Raw genomic sequence first — 22,032 nt, 5'->3', positions numbered from 1 at the left:
CACGCACACGCACACACACACACACACACACACACACACACACACACACACACACACACACACACACACACACAGTCATTTCCAGCCCTGCCGACACCTTGGCTAACGAGACCTGTGAACCACAGTGACAGACCTCCTCGACTTGTCACAGTCCCAGTCAGTTAATGCCAAGACCCAGCCCCAGCTCTAACCCGACAGCCTTTCTGCAGGCACACTCAGCCACAATAGGCTCCACTATGCTGCACTGAGCAGGAGTCTACCCAATATTACTGTTCATCCACGTCCATATTGTTCAAGAATTTGATTTCAGTGATTTACATCCATTATTCCTGTGAAATTACTAAATAATAAATGAGTTACAGACAGTAACACTTCAGCTACATCTGGAAATGTCAAGTCTTGCTGTCTAATGTGGCATGGTTCATTGAAGTGTTTCCTATGAGGTTTATCTGTACCTTTGGTTTGTACCTCATTGTTTCCTATGAGGTTTATCTGTACCTTTGGTTTGTACCTCATTGTTTCCTATGAGGTTTATCTGTACCTTTGGTTTGTACCTCATTGTTTCCTATGAGGTTTATCTGTACCTTTGGTTTGTACCTCATTGTTTCCTATGAGGTTTATCTGTACCTTTGGTTTGTACCTCATTGTTTCCTATTAGGTTTACTGTATCTGTACCTTTGGCTTGTACCTCATTGTGTTTGTCTCCTATGAGGTTTATCTGTACCTTTGGCTTGTACCTCGTTGTGTTTGTCTCCTATGAGGTTTATCTCTTCCTTTGGCTTGTAACTCAGTGTTTCCTATGAGGTTGATCTGTTCCTCTTGGCTTGTAGCTCAGTGTTTCCTCTGAGGTTTATCTGTACCTTTGGCTTGTACCTCATTGTGTTTGTCTCCTATGAGGTAATGGTTTATCTGGACCTTTGGTTTGTACCTCATTGTTTCCTATGAGGTTTATCTGTACCTTTGGTTTGTACCTCATTGTGGGACTCACCCTGTGGTGATGTATCGAATGTATGCATTCATTCCTGTCTGGCTTCTTGCCTTTCTGCCAGTACAGTTGAGTGTGTGTGCAGCAGCCCTAGCTCCTTCACAGGCGTCTTTATCTCAACACAAAGCAGGTGATAGTCTTGAGTCATTATGGGTCGTTTTGTGTGGTCCATTGGCCCTTTTGTTGCAGGTGTACAGGAAACTCTCCACTCAATACCTCTGCCGGTCCGTCCCCTTTTCTCTTCCCTCTGATCTTATCAGTGGAGCAGAAAGGAGAGGGGCCTCGGGTTTGTGCCCTGCACGGCCTTGCTACCTTGGAAATGAACTGCACAAACAAGCCCTTGCCATTGTGCCTAACTGCTTACAATGATGCCATTTAAGAGTCTATCGATCCACCCGGTGCAGGGTCAATCATTGGATCAATGGTGTGTGTGTGGGTTGGCTGGCTGGATGAATGGATGGATGGACAGATGGATGGATGAATGGATTCTTTAATTCATCAATTTGTGGATTCATGTGTAAGGAGGAGGCCAGCAGTGTCAGCTCCACCTAAAGATGATCTAGTCTAGCGATGAAGAGACAAAGTCCTCCAGCCTCCACCCTCATTGTGTGTCTCTACATGTCCAGTCTATTCCCCACATGTCTGGAAGAGCGGCACCATGATTCAACACAGACTTTGAGATTAAGTTTCAAGTGTATTGATTTTGTGGGTACGAGGCCAGGCCCCCCTCCCCCTTGGCTTTTGGTCCTTGTTCCTGTTCCTGTCCGTCCTTGTTGTCAGCGTCTGATTCCACCAGACCCCGGATTCCCCAGCCCGGCTTGCTTCCCGTGGAGAGAGGTGCAGCTGGTTCTTGGGGTGGCGAGCCTAAGCCCTGAACCGGATCGAGAGAAAGGAGAGATGATGCTCGAATTATTCCTTCTCAACTAAGTGGTAGGAGACAATCGTATCTATTGCCCCATGGATTTCATGGAGTTTCTAACACCGTGGTAGGACAATCGTATCCATTGCCCCACATTGCCCCACACATTCAAACCCACGGAGCTTCCATCACAGTGGGAAGACAATATCCCCCTTGCACTTTTCCGTTCAAAGGATATACAGTAACTGTCCGAGTCGAGTGGATCCGAACTAGAGCACATGTTGAATGTTTTTGTTGTTGTTCTGAATCTCGATAATTGTTTATAATAATTGTGATTTATTGCTATTGTCCATTGTGAGTATTGCTCTGTGTGCATTTGATAGTGCTCACCTGATTTGAACGTGCGTTATTGATTTGTTTTCTAAGTACTTTAATAGAACCTGAACTTTAGCAGTGTTAAACTATTTTTTCTATTTTTATATACAGCTGTGTATTACTTGCTGAAATACACAGTAATGCAACCAGAGCAATACTATGGGATTCCTGAAGGGAACTTGTTCTATTGTTTTTGTTTTCTGGGTTATTGAGTTCTATTGAAGGAACGGTTGTTTTTTTTAGGTTGAAGGACGAATCCAATCGAAATAATAATAACCGGCGACTGTATCTCTGTGTAGTCAGAAGCACTTTGAAATAGGAGTTATATGGAACTATAATAATTCAACATAGGAATTAACAAAAAATAATGAGTGCCTGACTAATAACAAAATAGTTTCGTATAAAATAAGAAATAAAAGTGAAACAGTTACTTACCTGATGTGTGAATATCCGTCGTCGACCCACCGCCGTTGAACGCAAAACCTGAAAGAAAGAGAAATAGTTTAGTAAAAAAGAGAATAGTATTTGATTATTATTGTTGCAATGACATATGCTTGAACAGAGAAAGAATAAGAGAAAGAACTGAAATACAAGTAAATAAATGTTATGTGTGATCTTTAAACGTACCTGCTGAGTCTGTGTCGTGTTCTGTGTGCTGCCTGGTGCCCATTTCTCCCAGAGCGACCTAGAGCTTCTGTGACCCTGGTCCATAGATAGAGGTGATCTACTCTCTCTAACTGAATCAGAGAGGTGTGCTCATTCTGAACTGATACTAGTGTCTCATGTACATGGTTGACGTCTCTCAAGGAATGGTATATACAGCCTTGTTGTGCTGCACAATTATAATATTGTGAAAAGTAAGAAAGACATACATTTTAAAAAGAGACATTGTCATTAGCATGTTGTGCTTCTGATGTGTTTACACCAGGGTTGATTGACCTAGTTCCCTGGCCCCTGGCAGCACAACATGGAGAATGGTAACACAATGCAGCACAGGGGAGAGGTGTAGATTCCTTTATTATTCTTACATGTGAGACACATGTGAGTGAATACACACATAAGCAAACACACACACACACAATCATCAGGGGCCTGCAGAGGTCGTGCCTCGTGACAGAGCGGAAAAGAGGGAGAGAGCTTATTTAAAATTCCCTAAGAGATGTCAATTGTGCCCTCTGCATATTTCTATGGAAAATGTGTAAATAGATCCTTTGTAAATAGATCCTCTCTTGCCAATCACCCTGTCTGCTCTCTGCACCGCAGCATTAAAAATTGATCTTTCGCCGCAGCAGGGTGAAACGCTAACATCGCTGCCAAATGACTGATTAAAAAGAAAAAGCTTTAATCTTTGCTTAAAAGTGTCGACCGCCTTGGCACGTCTTTCCCCTGCGCTCCTCCTGCTTCCAAGGCTGTGGAGGAGAGGACGCTGTGGGGGAAACGGGGTCACGCTTCATGTCGGCTCAGCGCCGTATAGCAAAACCATTCTAGAGGTGAGGGATTTCACTCAGATCAGATCTAGAGGGGAGGGATTTCACTCAGATCAGATCTAGAGGTGAGGGATTTCACTCAGATCAGATCTAGAGGGGAGGGATTTCACTCAGATCAGATCTAGAGGGGAGGGATTTCACTCAGATCAGATCTAGAGGTGAGGGATTTCACTCAGATCAGATCTAGAGGGGAGGGATTTCACTCAGATCAGATCTAGAGGGGAGGGATTTCACTGAGATCAGATCTAGAGGTGAGGGATTTCACTCAGAGCAGATCTAGGAATCGGTGTGCATTGCTCTCACTTTAATTCTAACCTCACTTTACGCTGAAGTTTAAACACACATTTAGTTCAACTGCATGAGACGGGGGCGAAAAGTTTTGGCACTCCTATTAACAGCTTGAAAAAACCTCTCCTCTTATCCGACTTAATCACACAAATGAACAATGCAGCATAGGATTGTTTGCCATGCCTCAGGTATTCAGTAGCACAGTGATAGAAATGTATGTTCAAACGGAAAAAAGCAAGAATGGAAACGGTGAATAAAAGCATCAGAAAGGCAAACGAGAGTGGATTAGAGGAGATATAGAGGGCACTCAGGTGTTGACTGGAGGTGTTGAGTGTTTTTTGCTGGTGTTGCAGGTGTTGAGGAGTGTTTGTGCTGGTGTTGGAGGTGTTGAGGAGTGTTTGTACTGGTGTTGGAGGTGTTGAGGAGTGTTTGTGTTGGAGGTGTTGAGGAGTGTTTGTGCTGGTGTTGGAGGTGTTGAGGAGTGTTTGTGCTGGTGTTGGAGGTGTTGAGGAGTGTTTGTGCTGGTGTTGGAGGTGTTGAGGAGTGTTTGTGTTGGAGGTGTTGAGGAGTGTTTGTGCTGGTGTTGGAGGTGTTGAGGAGTGTTTGTGCTGGTGTTGGAGGTGTTGAGGAGTGTTTGTGCTGGTGTTGGAGGTGTTGAGGAGTGTTTGTGCTGGTGTTGCAGGTGTTCAGGAGTGTTTGTGCTGGTGTTGGAGGTGTTGAGGAGTGTTTGTGCTGGTGTTGGAGGTGTTGATGAGTGTTTGTGCTGGTGTTGGAGGTGTTGATGAGTGTTTGTGCTGGTGTTGGAGGTGTTGAGTGTTTGTGCTAGTGTTGCAGGTGTTCAGGAGTGTTTGTGCTGCTGTTGGAGGTGTTGAGGAGTGTTTGTGCTGGTGTTGGAGGTGTTGATGAGTGTTTGTGCTGGTGTTGGAGGTGTTGATGAGTGTTTGTGCTGCTGTTGGAGGTGTTGAGGAGTGTTTGTGCTGCTGTTGGAGGTGTTGATGAGTGTTTGTGCTGCTGTTGGAGGTGTTGAGGAGTGTTTGTGCTGGTGTTGGAGGTGTTGAGGAGTGTTTGTGCTGCTGTTGGAGGTGTTCAGGAGTGTTTGTGCTGCTGTTGGAGGTGTTGAGGAGTGTTTGTGCTGCTGTTGGAGGTGTTCAGGAGTGTTTGTGCTGGTGTTGGAGGTGTTGATGAGTGTTTGTGCTGCTGTTGGAGGTGTTCAGGAGTGTTTGTGCTGCTGTTGGAGGTGTTCAGGAGTGTTTGTGCTGCTGTTGGAGGTGTTGAGGAGTGTTTGTGCTGGTGTTGGAGGTGTTGATGAGTGTTTGTGCTGGTGTTGGAGGTGTTCAGGAGTGTTTGTGCTGCTGTTGGAGGTGTTGAGGAGTGTTTGTGCTGCTGTTGGAGGTGTTGATGAGTGTTTGTGCTGCTGTTGGAGGTGTTCAGGAGTGTTTGTGCTGGTGTTGGAGGTGTTCAGGAGTGTTTGTGCTGGTGTTGGAGGTGTTGATGAGTGTTTGTGCTGGTGTTGGAGGTGTTGAGTGTTTGTGCTGCTGTTGGAGGTGTTGAGGAGTGTTTGTGCTGCTGTTGCAGGGAGCAGCGAGGAGGATAGAGAACGTGCTCTCCCAGAAACTGGAGCTGGCTTCAAAGACCTCTTCTGCAATCCCCTACTGATGGAGTGCACAGAGAAGGAAAACACAGTACAAGTAAGATATACTGTACATAACTTCCCTTCCTTGCTCTATAACTCCATTACTGACTCACTTGCATACAGCTCAATCACTTTGTTACTCACCCACCAACTGCCTACTCACTCCTTCCTGAAATCAACACTCTCCCACACTCACATCCTCATTTCCACACATCTATTGTTTGCTTCTCAAATCCCTCATTTGCAGAGTACGTTTCTTTGTAAATGTTCAAGTGCAGCATGTAATTGACCAGTGCTGTGCATATCAGGGATGAATATGGAATGAGACATGTCGCGCAGGAGTAAACAGCACAGCCCCCAAAATATAAAGTGGCAAATATATATTCACCTACCTCTCTGAATAACAGTGAGGACCACTAAACTGTCACCCACACAGCCACCCACCCACAGCCACCCACACTCTCTCCCTCTCTCTCTCTCACACAGACGCACTCCCGCCCGCCCCTCCCCATCTCTCTGTCATTCAGGTGTTTACTGTCATTCATACTCAGGGTTTTGTATAATCCTCTCACCACACCTGAGTGCTCCCCACTCTGACATGTCACTGGATTTCCTCTCTCTCTCTCTCTCTCTCTCTCTCTCTCTCTCTCTCTCTCTCGCTCGCTCACTCCTCTCCTCCGGTTCACAGCCTTTTTCATTTTGCATCACAGCCACTCTTTTACACATGTTGTCATTTCTTATGTAAATAACGGAAGATAAAAAGACAGTAACAGACATTTTAAGATTTACACACACACACACACACACACACACACACACACACAGCTCCATGCGCATGTTTTCTCTCATCAGCTGGTTTGTTTGTGGACGTGTCTTTGCCTGTAGCCATAAACGAGCGGTTGTGATTTAACTCATTGAGACAAAAGAGAAAGACAACGAAACATGAATAAAACAAATGATAAGGAGAAGGTGAGGGAGAGAGAGGAGAGAGAGAGAGAGGAGAGGAGAGGAGAGGAGAGGAGAGGAGGGTGAATTTGAGGCAGAAATGGGCCAGTGTGTATGTCTGTGTGTATGTGTGTATGTGTCTGTGTGTCTGTGTGTATGTCTGCTCTAGTTTCAGGGGAAGGCTTCATTAAGAAGTCTGTTTCCAGAGCATGGTGGAATCTCTGCATCTGTGCGAGTGTGTGTGTGCGCGCGCGCCCGTGTGTGTGAGTGTGTATTCTATGTGTGTGAGATTGTGTGTGTCTGTCTGTGCATGCACATGTATACGTGAGAGAGATGGTTTAAATTATTTACACGCAGCACCCTCTAATTGGTATCAAGTTTTTAAATGGGGTCAAATGTTGCGGTGTAGTTTCATGCAGCTTTTCTCTTGCCTCGAGCCTGTAGCATCACATCTGATGCTCCGTTGGGCTTGAACCCCTAAACGCTCAACTCGCCTATTGACCGGGCCGGGTTCTGCTCTCTGACTGGGAGAATGCACTGTGCCAAACTGAGGCAGGGAAGAGAATGTAATACTATAGCTGTGATCGTCATTGTACATTGTACAAGTCCATCTCCCCAGGTCCATTACATAGAGAACATGCTACGGGAGATTTGTTGAGTCACTAAGATCAAACACACGTGCACGCACACACACACACACACACACACACACACACACACACACACACACACACACACACATACACACACACACACACACACACACACACACACACACACTCTCACACACACACACACACACTCTCACACACACAGCCTAAGGCAGTGCAAAGAGCTGGTATTAGATGTAAGCCCCCTAATAAAGCCAATTAGAATTATACCATGCGCTCATGAAGGTAACCTTATGGAGGCGAGTCTCTCACCTCCACACACGCATGGACACACACACACACACACACACACACACACACACACACACACACACACACACACACACACACACACACATGATCTCTCTCTCTCTCGCTCTCTCTCTCACACACACACACACACACACACACACACACACACACACTCACACACACACACACACACACATACGTACACACATTTCAACTACTGTACATACACTTCAGCCAGAAAGTAAATGACCGCGGCAATGTCAAACGTCTTTCTTCTCTTTATTGAATATGAGTGTAGGGCAGCCACACATGCATGTGTCATATTTCTAAAATACTATCTGTTTTCCTATTGATTTCTTTTGACTTTACACCTCAGGTACCTGACGGCCACAGCGGGAATGGACGGCAAAGAGCTTCTCTACCTTCCTGGCAGGACTGCAGGCCGGTTGGACACATGCTACGTGGAGGTCTGGGAAAACCAGTGAGATCTGAGGAGCGAGAGGAGGATGACGCCAGACAGAGTGCAAAGGAGCAAGAGGAAGATGACGAAAGAGAGAGTGCAGACGAAGGAGGAGAAGATGAAGAAAGAGCAGAAGAAGAAGAGGGAGATGGAGCGTTACACGAGCCAGCAGCGGCCCTGGCCAGGTCTCCGACGGAGACGGACAGGACAGGAAATGGCCGCTCATCAATCAAATCCGACAAGCGGGGAGAGAGGGAGGTTGGCAGAACAGCCGGGCCTGGGGAGCTGAGGAAGGAGTGGGGCAGAAGGGGAGGAAGAGGAGAGGTCATCTTCACCACGCTGCATCTTTTACCCAGGTCAGCGAGAGAGCGCCGCAGGCCCAGCGCCCTGCCCGCGCTCCTGACGCCACGGCAATCTTGCCAGAGAGTTGTGGCTGAGGCGAGACAGGTGAGGGTTGATTGTCACAAGAACCACATTTTTTTCAAGTCCTAAAGGTTTTATGTCACAAGTGCCACCTTTTGTAGGCAGTTAACAAGGTTGTGGTCCAGCTTGTCACCATTGTTTTGTACTTCCTATGAGAATGTAGACTCTCACAAGTCAGTCTCTAAATGCTTCGCTCAACTAGCGACTGAGGACCATCTCCCGGCTTTCATTGTTAAAACTGGCTGGAAACGATTAGAGAGTATAAAAAAACTGCGTGGGTTTGTTAGTGACTCTACTCGCCACAGTTCAAGCAACTATCTTGTATGTAGAAATCCCCTGACGATTGGTAGACGGGGAGATCTCCAAGTGTCTGGCGTCATGAGAATACAACACTAGACTAGACTAGAGAGTGATAAGGCCCTTCAGGTTTGCTCAATTAAATTTGAAATGCAACCATCCTTCATTTGTTCTCCTTCCTATGAATGTCTCTTTTACAACCAGATTGAGCTGTAAAGTGGTTTTATGCGTCTAGGCGAAGTATTCATTCACTTTGGCTCGGATCAAGGAAGCAAGCACACATGGATTGGTTGGCACGCTGGAAGTGTGAGTTAGTGCGCTGCTGCAAGGAGAGTGATTAGCGAAAAGTTAGCAGTAAACGGTGATGTTTAGCTAATGATCAAGGCTAGTGAAAATCCTTTCTGATTCGCTCGCACACTTGCACATTGTGATACAGTCGGCATAGCAAATGCTAGCTCAAAAATCTGTGTGATTGCAAATGCATGCTTGGCTTTTCCCCAGAAAAAGTATTGGCAATAAAATAAAACTAACAAAAGAGTCTTGTGTTTATAGTGTATCCTCTATAATCTTTTCCAAAGTTCGGCAAGTGGAAAAACAGATTAACCTTTAAAAAAATCTAAGAGCATTCTTTTTTCATATGTTTTTGTCTCTTTAGGAGAAAACCACCCATCTGTCTACGTTGGTCCACAAATCTGGAAGTGATAGTTGTGTTTTGCTGAGTCCTAGGCCCATACCCAAACCCACACCTCCTGGGAGATGCACAGGTCTTGAGGCTCGGACCGGTAAGGCTTATTGTCACCATCCGAGCACAAGTCTGGTAGGCACCAGCCTAAAGGCTCCGATTTTTAACCCTTCTCCTCACCATCCAAGCCTTGGACTACATGGCCGTCAATGGGGACAACAACAAGTTCTGGAATTCTCACCGGTCCCTCCAGAACCCCGACTCAAAACCTCACCCTCTCCAACTCTTTCCACCTCTGGCCTCTTCAGGCACCATCCTATTCACAGAACAGCTGTTTTTTCCTCTGGCACTTCTTGGAAGGATGCATCCATGTCCACAGATCCGGTTCTGTCCCCCAGTGCACCTGGAAAAAGTAGCTGATGTTTGAATATTTGAAACACGCATATTTACCCTTATCTGATAGGTTAAATTAAATTAAAGTTTCATTTTAAATTAAGATCTGTTTCATCCCACAGCCACCCAACCAACAAATCAGCATCGACAAATCAACCTCTAAAACAGACTTCAGATCAGCATTGAGGGTCTTTACTTTACCTTACAGCGGTTCATCACCTTTTCCTTGAAAAGCTCAAAAATGCTTGCAGCCCACATCTGACCGTAAAAAGTACAGAGGCCAAATAATGTGTTAACGATAAAAGGAGCTCTCCATCAGCACCACACAAAGATCAGAAACTAAAAGTTAGGGCTTGCCTGCAATAGGCTAATTAACGAATACTTAAAATTAAATAAAATGATGGAGAAATGCTTTTTCATGCATAATAATAATAATACAATTTTCCCCACAAAGATTGTAATGTTTCGCAAATGAGTTGTCGGCCCACTTGCAATACCTTCGCGGCCCCACAGGTTGGGAGTGGCTGCCTTACACTATGTTGTGACTAAGATGCTCCCATCAGAGTCGGCACAACTCTTCTCTGTCAACGACACACATGAACTGTGACCCCCATCTGAAAGCATTAGACTGTTTGGAATGGCAGAGGAAGCCCTGTGAAGGACCTACAGAGTGCGTGAACATGAATCACCACATCTCAAACTGTGTTTGCACAACTTCAGAGATGGTTTAGTTGTTGTGGTTTCCCCTCTACATACTACCATACTTTATTTTTTTTTATACTTTTGTTGTTTGTTAAAGACATAATGTTCCATCCCATTCCCTCCCCGATCTGGCCCCCTTGTAAGACATTTCACGCTGGAGTGTTTTGTGCTGCAGTCACATGTGCGTGCTACTATACTGTAGTTCTTTTGAGTGTGAGGAATTGATTTGATGCAGAGATAATACTATATGATGCTCTCTCTCAAAGTGAAATAAGGTCATTACAGGAAACAGGCCTTCTTTTCAGTCTGCGGCCTGCTTGCTTTGGACTCTTTGTGGAGAGAGGACCTTCATTAGCCTTGTGCAAACGGATCTTCTGCCACAGTGCAGACCACCACCACCACATGGCATTTCCTCCACACAGGATTTCATTATGAGTGGCACATATTGCAAAGCTGTTGTCATATTTTTGTATGCTCTTTGCTGCAGCGTTTTCACAATAGCTACCAAAACCAAAGCTAAATACATTTCTTTGTCAAATAGGTCGGACAAAATATGTCACACTGGCAGTGTTGGGTTGAAACGCGTAACTCGGAAATGTCATGTGTTATGTATTATCATTACTTTTCCCAGTAACGAATGCAACAAATTACAATTTCAGTACTAATATTTTAATTACAAAAAGTAAGTCTTGCGTTACTTGCGACACCACCCCTTCTAAATATATCAAATTGAAGTTGAATTAAACAGTTAAAAAACTCCATTTGTTTTCATGAGAATTACTTGTTGTCCTCTCAGTTATCGTGTGTGTGTGTGTGTGTGTGTGTGTGTGTGTGTGTGTGTGTGTGTGTGTGTGTGTGTGTGTGTGTGTGTGTGTAAGTGTGAGAGAGAGAGAAAGGAAAGGCAAATGAGTAGGGGTCAAACTGCTGCACCAGGAGAGTAATAACAAGTAATAATACTGCTATGAGTAATAAGTTCCTTTTATTGAGTAACAAGCCCGACATTACATACTGGCATGCAGTAATGAAAGCATTGAGACTTCCGTCCTCATCCCAACCCATCATCTATTGCACTCCCTATGGTTTGTTTTGGTGTGTGTGTGTGTGTGTGTGTGTGTGTGAGAGAGAGAATCACGTCCGCGCCCCGCGAGACTCCTGCCAATCAATTCAAGGTGAGACCTGTCGATTAAACACCCTGAGCTGTGCTCTCTACCTAACCCCAGGGTGATTCAATCCCACCCCTTACACACACACACACTCACTCACTCACTCTCTCTCACTCACACACACACACACACACACACACACACACACACACACACACACACACACACACACACACACACACACACTCACTCACTCACTCTCTCACACACACACACTCACTCACTCACTCACTCACTCACACACTCACACACACTTCACCTGCCATCCATCAATAGCTCCATCAGGGCCCCTATTGATCCGATCCATCCACCCTCTTCACCCCGCGCGGTACCACATCAGGGCCAGTACAGCGCCTGTGCAGGTTTAATTTCTGACAGATTTACAATAAAGGTGAAGTTATTATTTAACTCTTCCGGCTGCGGTGTGCTCTTTGATTTAGCACCGCGGGAGAGGATGACTTACAGCCGACATGGAGAATCTGCCAGGGCCCGGGATGTTAGGCGCCCGCTTCATAACTCAGCCGCCGAATGTGTAGTTAGTCAATCACTTGATCTGTAATCACAAATGCTGCCAGGAATTACATGAGTGATGAGCTGTAATAAAAGCACTTACTTTTCCTGCTCTGTCTCTTAAGTGTTATTGGCAGACCCCTCTCTCCCAGGAGGACGGCGCTGTGAAACAAAATCCCGATATAAACTGCCTCATTGGTCCCTGCCTCACGCTCGCTCTCTGGTGTCTGTCTGTGACTGTGTGCGTGTGCGCCTGGGTGTGTGTCGATGCAAACTGTTCCCACTACAGCGTAATAGCACACAGCTCTTTTGGATGGTGTTTCTTCCATTGGTGGATTGCCTCGCGTCGGGACAAATGATCCTCACTCCGGCGAAGAAAGAGTCGTCCTCATCTGCCATCATTTATAAGCTGGAGACGGCAGAGGTGCGAGGAAGGAACACTTCACCGCACCACTGTGTTTTCAAACAGACCTGACACCACGCTAGACAGATTACCATGTGATCGTTTCACATGAGGAAGGATGTCTTCCCTTATTGGTGCATATTCAGATCACATTTTAATGTCGATTGGTCAATAAATGTAGGATCGAGGCCCCCCTTTTACCTCCGGCTTGGTTGGGCGTCCGTACAGGCACAATTGGCCGTGTCTGCGGGTGGGAAGCTGGATTAAGGGCATGTGTCCTGGTTGCTGCACTAGTGCCTCCTCTGATCGGTTGGGGCGCCTTTTCGGCTGGCAAATGCACATTTGTCGGAGGAAGCATGTGCTAGTCTATGGCTCTCCCCTGATCGGCAGAGGGGGTGGAGCAACGACCGGGACAGCAGGGGGAATTGGCCAAGTATAATTGGGGAGAAAAATCTATCAATAAAAATAAAATCTCATTGCATAAAATATTTGTAAGAATTGTATTTTTAAGCAACCTCAAAATCTGTAAAATGTCAACAAAGGAGCGAAGAAAAGCAGCCTTGTTTTTAGTTTGACCACCATGCTATTTTTCCCCCCCCGGTGGGTACTGAAAAGCTTTCATAAACTCAAGTTGTTGGAGAATTTTCTCAACCCAAAAAACGGAGCTGAAGTAAAGACATGAAAATGGGTTCCTATCCTATGCACTAGTTTATCGTTGCTGTGCAGCTTCTCAAACTTTGGCCGTGTCTGAATCTCGTCTCAGCTGCTCATGGCATGATAAGTTATAGCACATCAATGATTTGACCTTATGTACAGCTAATCAAACATGGCAGGGCAAAGACACAAACCTTTCTTCGACTCTGTGACTCCCAGCTCCATATCCTTTGGCAGGAGGTCATGCATGACGGTTTTATTGATACGGACCTCTGTAATAATTACACAGCGTCTTGCATGCACTATTGATCAGGCCTATTGATAAAATCATATTTTACTGTAAAGGTCTGTTGATTTGATGCATTACAGCATAAATCTCTCTTCACAAGCAGCTGAGATTTGGAGCTCCTACTGCTGAGTGATGGATGCCCCCACAGATAAACACACACGCATGCACGCACGCACGCACACACACACACACACACACACACACACACACACACACATCACATCACATGTACACAACTATTTATATCCATTGTTGAAATGGGGTACTAAAAGACACAGGTTAAAGACAGACGGAGATATGATATCCATATCTTCAGTGCGTCCATACAAATGGCCGATCACATAGGAACGACAAGTGGGATCTCCCATCCAGCCCAGCTCATATGATGTGATATATATGCGAGGGTGTTTATGGAGCCACTGTTCCATCTTATCATGATTTGTATTGTCAGCGGGGGGCTGGATCTGCATGCTGGTAATAGATTCTGATGTGGTTCAAATGCCCTGTGGTGGATGGGAATAGAGATGAATGTGACAGAACGTACAGAACTTGTCCTGTATATAAACTGCCTCTCCAGTTGGTCTTCTCAGAGGGAGGGAAGGAGGACAGATGGTGTCATGTTTGGAGTATAGGGAAATGTCATCGCTGGTGTTAAAATGGCAACAATCTGATCCTCAACGTTAACCTCTAACATAATTAAACCAATGTGATTACCGACAAATATTCCCAAAGTATTCAACACTTTTGCGACCTCAGTTTTGCTGTGTTAAGGTTGTTTTTGTCATAGTGGTGTTGCACGCCTGCTGAAATCCAGGCTATTAGAAATTAGAAAGAAGCGGTCAGGTAATACTGGTGCCTACGGTGTGGCGCATTATCACCCTTTGATCTTGAGAGGGAAAAACATAATATGTGCAATAAAGGCAAAGAGCACATTTATGACTATTGGAGGAAAGGAAAATAGGCCTTTATGGTTCAGGTTAAAATGCGGCTCAGTAGACCGTGTTTCCGTTTTGGCCGGGAGTTCAAAAGCGTGTTTTCTTTTTGGACTTTTCGCTGGCTGGATTCTGAACCACTCGGGAGTAGTTGGAGAAGGCAGTGGTGCACTGGTGACGGGCTGGTTTTCACATTTAAGGAGCCAAAGGGACATGGGGAGCAAGTTCGTGTCCAACAGGCCTACAAAACTGTGGAAGCCGGGATATAAAGTGAAACGCTGGCCCCACCGCAGCCCCCCCAGAGCGGCTGCTCCTGCAAAAGGCCCAACAAGGTTCCAGACCCAGGAATGTCATCCTGCGGAGGACCAAGGAGGGGAGATTGATCGTAATCAGTACTGATTTGTTTTACAAGCTTAAAATCTGATATAACCTGATCTGTTTTAAGTGTGCTGGTATTCTGATGAAAGTTACAGCGGCGGTGTTTTCATTTCCTTTGGTTTCTTGTGCAAACGAAATCTACTGTATGGAAGGTCATTAAACGAGAATAAAATAACACCACAATCAGTGCATGAATGTATACTCTCTAACATAAATAAAAGTGGAGAACCCTATAACAATATAGCAGTTACTGTTTGTAAAAACATTAACTAGTATTTTAAAAAAAGTATTTTTTCTTACTCTTCATACACTATTTTCAGAATCACTTAAGCTCTTTGTTTCAGTATAGCGTATGATTGATGCCGTACTGAATGTATCCACGGAAGATGGCACATAACTTTGGAAGTATGACAGTTGGCTTTGCACACATATTCAGTACTTTTGTAGGGTAACACGTTACAATAACGTACACAAATAATGTAGTAGTTACTAGTAAACTAATCATTAACTAATAGATAATGAGTAGTTAATGAATAATTTGTCATTAGTCAATCACTAGTTAATCATAGTTAATGAGTAAGTAGTCATTAGTTAATGATTAGTATCTAAGTTCCTGAGTAGAGTAGTTAATCATTACTTAATAATTACTAAATGTCAGCTCGTGAATATATTAGTTAATCTTTAGTTACTGATTAGTTGGTCAGTTCCATGAGTAGAGTAGTTCATCCTTTGTTAATGATTAATAAATGTCAGTTTGTTCACATTGTGAGTAGTTAATCATTAATTCATGATTAGTTCCTTAGTAGAGTAATTACTCATTAGTTAATGGTTAGTCAGTGAGTATAGTAGTTAATTGTTAGTTACTCATTACTTAATTATTACCTGTCCGTTAGTTACTATTTTTGTGTATGCTATTGTAAAGTGGTGCATCATACTCAGTAGTTTATGAGTACTGAATGATTATGATCATTAGTTACTCTTTTTGTGTACCCTAATAGAAAGTGAAACACACGTAATCAATTCAAGACTAGTTCTAGGTGAGATTTGAACCCTCAGCCCCAAAGGGTGTAAGTTCGGTTCTCTTCCAACTGAGCTAATCAGCCTGTTAGCACAGCTTAGTCGGTAGAGCGAAATTATGGATCTGTAGAGCCGGAGACCAACTATTATAGTTTTGAAGGTATATTCTGTGCTTTAAAACACAAGTACTTAGAAGTAGTATTTGGCTGAAACATACCCAAGTACTTGGACATGAAGTAGTATTTGGGTGGAATATATCTTCAAAACGATAAGTACTTGAACAGAAAGTAGTATGTGGCTAGAACATAATACTTAGTCTCCAGCTCTACAGATGTATATTATGGCTCTACCAGCTAACAGCCTGGTTACCTCAGGTGGTAGAGAACCAGACTTACAATTTAACAATCTTGGGGCTGAGGGTTCAAATCTCATCTGGAGTGAGTCTTTATTTGTTAATGATATGATCTTTCACTTTCACTAACAAATCGACAGGTAATAAGTAATGATTCAGTACTCATAAACTACTGAGAATGATGCACCACTTTACAATAGGGTACACAAACAGACTAACTAATAGACAGGTAATAATTAAGTGGTGATTCAGTACTCCAACTACTGAGTATGATGCACCACTTTACAATAGCGTACACAAAAAGAGTAACTAATGGTCAGGTAATAAATAAGTAATGATTCAGTATTCATTAACTACTCAGTATAAGAGTAACTAATGACCAGGTAATAATTAAGTAATGATTCAGTACCCATTAAACCAGCGTTGGGGAAGCTACTTTGAAAGCATAGCTTAGGAAGCTACCAACTACTTCACCATTGAAGTAGTTTAAACTACAGCAAAGCTACCCTGGGAGAAATGTAGGAAACTACAAGCTACGCAGGAAAAGTAGTTCAAACTACTTTGTAAAATAAAGCATTAAATTGACAATGTACATGTATGATATATGAAAGAAAATATAATAGCCTACAAAAAAGCGCAATGCCAGCTAAAATATGCTTCTTAATTGAGTTTATTGACACAACAGTATGAAAACTTGGAGAAATCAGATGCTAACACCCACACTGAGGAACAGCTCAGCGGGATGAGCAGCTGTTTCTCTGTCTCTGCATGAAGGGCTGAGTGTCGGTTCCTGATGGAGGAGAAATGTTGTTCCGCAAACCGGTCTCCCATCTCTTTAACATGGCTGGAAACACACTGGCTGACAGAGCCCCGCCTACAGACAGTCAGCCCACCCCTCAGTCTCTTTTGAATGGCAACAGCCAGAGGAAAGAGTGAAAACCACTGAGAAAACCATTATTAAAAGGGCTGACCTCCTGGCACAGAGGGTTAGCTTGCTGCCCAGCAATATTGACCCCTCAATGGCTTTTGAGGTCGTGGGTTCGAGTCTCAGTCAGTTTTGAATGGACAGCCAGAGGAAAGAGAAGAAAGTGCCCACAGATTAGGTACCTAACTATTTCTAAATTGACTAAAAGCTAAAATGAGCTATAGTCAGCCACTTCAAAAGTCATACAGAGAGAAATACAGCATCAGTGGCAGTGCCTTTGTGGTTCACTGTGTATGTCAGCTGCCTTCAGAGAGGGAGGTTGTGAGTTCTTACCTGCGATGTGCACAGACTGAACTTTCATCTGTCCTGTTTGAGGCAGCAAAGTTATTTGTATTTGAATAAAAGTGGAAATAGGCGTAACAATCTTCTTTTAGTTTTTATTGCACTTCTAATTAGGGTAATAATAATGATATTTTTGTCAGTGCAGATAATCAGTTTTTTTAAATAACACTAAATAATAAATTTAGTTAAATTATATTTACACTAAAGTCAGGTGCTTTCATCACATTCTTTATGTTATTTTCCTTTAACTTGGGCTTTTTTTTTTTTATCTTCCATCCATAATTTATAAAATATTTTCAGCCATTGTATACTTTTTTGACAGATGTATGTTGCTTTATAGCTGAAATTGGGTAAGAGAGCTGAAATTGGGTGAGAGACAGAGAGTGATAAAGAGAGAGAGAGAGGTTTTGCTGAATAGCCCACTGTAAAAAGTTAAACCAGACAGGTCGAACTTTTCATAGTGCACTGTGAAAAGTTCAACCAGCCACACCTGAACAATCACACCCAGGTGGTGCTAATTAAGTGTTTTAAAGTGATAATCCACAACAGCTGCGCTGGATTAGGTAATAGAATTGATGAGGGAGAGAAGTCTTCCTCAGGAAACCTGGGTTACATCGTAACCATCCGTTCATCTCTACGCAATCTAAATCCCATAGAGATAGGCACAGTGCTTATCTCTATGCAATCTAAATCCCATAGAGATAAAAACAGTGTTATTCTATAAAGTCTGGCCCGCTGATTTAAAGATGGATGCAGTCAGATTATTTAAACAACCTTTGAGCAACAGTTGTACCAAAGGTTTGTGGCTTTGTGTTGTTATTATTGTGGAAGAATCTTACAAATTGGACCTTGATAGTATGCAAACACGTGGAAAAATGCCCATGGATTCTCTTACCATTAGCCTACATGAAACAATGTAAGATAAATCAAGGTCCAAATGATTGCAGTAGCTTTGAATTTAGAAACTGAGAATCATGCAGTCTTATTGAGATTGTTTTAGACTAGGGTTCCAGCCCCGAGCGCAGCATCACCCACAGCTCGGCTGCTCCGTCTGCGTGGCCTCGCCTGCTCTATTGGCATGCGCAGCACACAATTGCTCAACTTCGCATCACTGATGACATCACAATTGCTCGAGTGACATCACTGATGATGTCATGGACCTTATGACATCATTACTGACCAAAATCATCACAAATCTCACAATGCGGGACCAAAAACAAATTCGCAAACAGCCAATCAGAAACAATCCAACAACAGACAGGCAGGTCTGTGGGTTTGTCTGTATGGTCAGTGCAGTCGGAACCCTCCTTTGCAGTATAGTTTATTGAAGAACATTTATTTTAAAACTTTAATATCTTCAATTAATTAGAAGTGTAATAAAAACAAAAAATGGGTTGTTACTGTATGCCTATTGGCACTTTTATTTAAATACAAATCTTTTTGTATTTAGGGCTTTAAATGACTTTCCTCTGGCTGTCGACATTCAAAACTGACTGAGGATCGAACCCACGCCCTCAAACGTGACTGAGGCCTCAATAATACTAGGCGGCAAGCCAACTCTCTGTGCCACCAGGACAGATTTCTGAAGGTAGGTTTTCTCAGGGCTTTAAATCACTCTTTCCTCTGCTCTGGCCGTTGCCATTCAAAACTGACAGAGGCTCGAATCCACGTCTTCAAAATTTACTCAGCTTTCACGCATTATGTGCACCTTTTTTGTGGGGGGAAAACATACACAAATTATGAATCAAAGTATAGTCTTTATGCATCTTAAAATATGTTTTGAAGGGATCTTTTAAGTTTAATAGTATTTGAATTATATGAGTTTCTATTCACCTTTAGTGAAATTAATTAAATTAATTTAGTTGAATCAGTACTTTTACCAGAATCTTTTTTACACAATTAACTTCTTAAGTAAAGAAAGTGTGTACTTTTCCCATCTCTGCTGTAATATGTCTCCTTCATCGGGAATAGAACCAATAATCCACCTGTCAGGTAGCAACACAGACAGTGACTCATCCTGGCGAGCTATGAACAGTTAAGAGCTGAATTCTACACACTGTTCACACTGACAACAACACAGAGCATAAAGAGTGAGATAGGTTGGAATTGAACGAGTGAGCAGCTGTTTATCTGACTGAGCTAGAGTCAGAGACTGACTAGACTCCTACATATTTGTATCAGTGTTCAAACTACTGCTGATGATTAAAAAAAAGAGCATCATGGGTGGTGCATGAGGCAGGGATTGAACAAACTACCTTTGAACATCACACAGCATCCACATGCTTATCTGAGTGAGCTACAGCCCACTTAGTCTTACAACACTTTCATATTGTAGGCTCCATCTGGGCCCTTCTTGAAACTAATTTCCTTCTCTCCCTCTCTCTCTCTTATAATAAAAGAAAACACACAAAAAATTATACTTTACCACTATTCCTTCAGAAGTTGTAGTTGTCATAGACTGTGTTGCATAGTTGATTGCTCTATTGCTGACAAAAATGTGTTATTGTAAGTCGCTTTGGATAAAAGCATCTGCCAAATGACGTAATGTTGTAGCTTTAAACCGTGATCTGTGACTGTTGAAGTAGGTCTGACAAGAAGACGATAAGAGAGGAATATGAGTATTTTCCTGAGAGGTAAGGATCCACTTATCCAAAAAGGGGCTTAAATACTTTTAAAACAGTACTTCAAATCAAACATCAAGAATGCAAAATGCCAAGTTTTCCGATAAACACCCAAGTAATGATTCGGTACTCATGCAGTAACAACTCTGGACTCTGGAGCAGCACTTAAGGTACGATAAACGTAAGTGGTGTTAAGTAATAATGAATGAGTCACTCTTTGGAGTGAACAGCTTTGATATACCTACAAAATAATCATTAACTAATCATTAACTAATGATTAACTACTCTTTATATTCACAAACTCACATTTAGGCTACTAATCATTAACCATCTATTCAGGAATTGACCGACTAGTCAGTAACTAATGATTAACTCATATATTCACGAACTGACATTTATTAATCATTAACGAACGACTAACTACTCATGGAACTGACCGACTAATCCGTAACTAATGATTACTTACTATATTCACGAGCTGACATTTAGTAACCATTAAGTAATGATGAACTACTCTACTAAGGAACTTAGATACTAATCATTAACTAATGACTACCTACTCATTAACTATGATTAACTAGTGATTGACTAATGACGAATTATTCATTAGCTACTCATGAACTAACTATTAGTTCATGATTAGTTTACTAGCAACTAGCCTACTACATTATTTGTGTACGTTATTGTAAAGTGTTACCCTTTTGTAGCACCGCTGGTTGAAATGCTAATATAAGGCCTCTGAAATAGCAACAATACAGGCAGTGTGTTCCCCAGAGCTGCAGAGAGACGGCAGAGCCAGACAAAGGCGGGTTCTAATCTGAGCAGGAAGCATACAGTGGCGATTCACTGTGACACGCTGATTGATATGAGTGAGTCGTGTATTTACCCAGGCTGACGCGATCGCAGAAAGAGAGTGTTTTCTTCCCATCCGCGCGCTTATCTCCCCCCATAAATCACTGCCGATGGGATGCATAAATGTGGACGAGCAGACGTCGCATGGCTCTGACTCGGGCAATTCCACTTTGACCTTTACATTTGGCATTGGTCACTGGTGCTAAATGCATGCCACGACCTTCGCTGACCTTGGGCCATTCATATTTAATAGCCACGGAGCCTGATGGTTCCGGCTTAGACACACATACACACACATACACACACACACACATAGACACACAAACAAGTATAGAAACACACAAGTGCCTGTGTATAGCAGCCAAATGCCATTTAATGCCATAATTGAGATTGTGATCATGAGAAGCCGGTCTCATTTGTACGTCTCTGATGAAGATACCCAATAAATGACTAGAAGAATAGAAGTAGTCCTTGTCTCCGTCTCATCAGTCTCTGTCTTTATAGCTAACAGCGTCCCTCTGATTCCATTAGACCTCGCCCGGCGGCACTCTATGATGTCCTCTGTCCCATCCTAACCTTTGACTCCAGCCGGCGCTTTAAAGGTTCTGCACTCTGCCCTCTCCCATTTGACCTGTCTGAAGTATACCTTTATAATTGCCCCTGTCGCTATCAAATGCACATATGAGGGGGCGCAGGGGCAGGGGGCCCAAGTCTGTCCAGTAACCTTTTGGCCCCTGGTTCATCCATTCTGCTCAAAGCGAGCACGGCCTGCTTCCTCCCCCCACCCACAATCCCATACTGTATTAGTCTGCATGTCGGAGTTATTGATGGAGCTCTGGAAAATATTTTATTGGTGAGTCATGACCTTTGACTGGGGCGATGCAAACACTAACCCCCTCTAAAGCTTCCTATCGACATGGCTATATATGATCAGATGGTTAATAGAAGTATAGATTTAGCATGGCCGAAGACATAGTCATTTGGATTTTAACACCGTAAGGTCAGCATTGCTGTTTTCCACTATGCATGGATAGGATCAATAGGCAAAACACATACTGAGCCCCTTATAATGGAAACCATTCAGTGAGCCACAGAGAAGGCATTTTGGCGAAATGAATGATGTAGACACACAAAACTATAAATAATTAGACGGAATTTTCTAT

Source organism: Poromitra crassiceps (genome assembly GCF_964638095.1).
Source record: "Poromitra crassiceps genome assembly, chromosome: 10".
NCBI lineage: Eukaryota > Metazoa > Chordata > Actinopteri > Beryciformes > Melamphaidae > Poromitra > Poromitra crassiceps.
Note: the sequence above shows the minus strand (reverse complement) of the source record.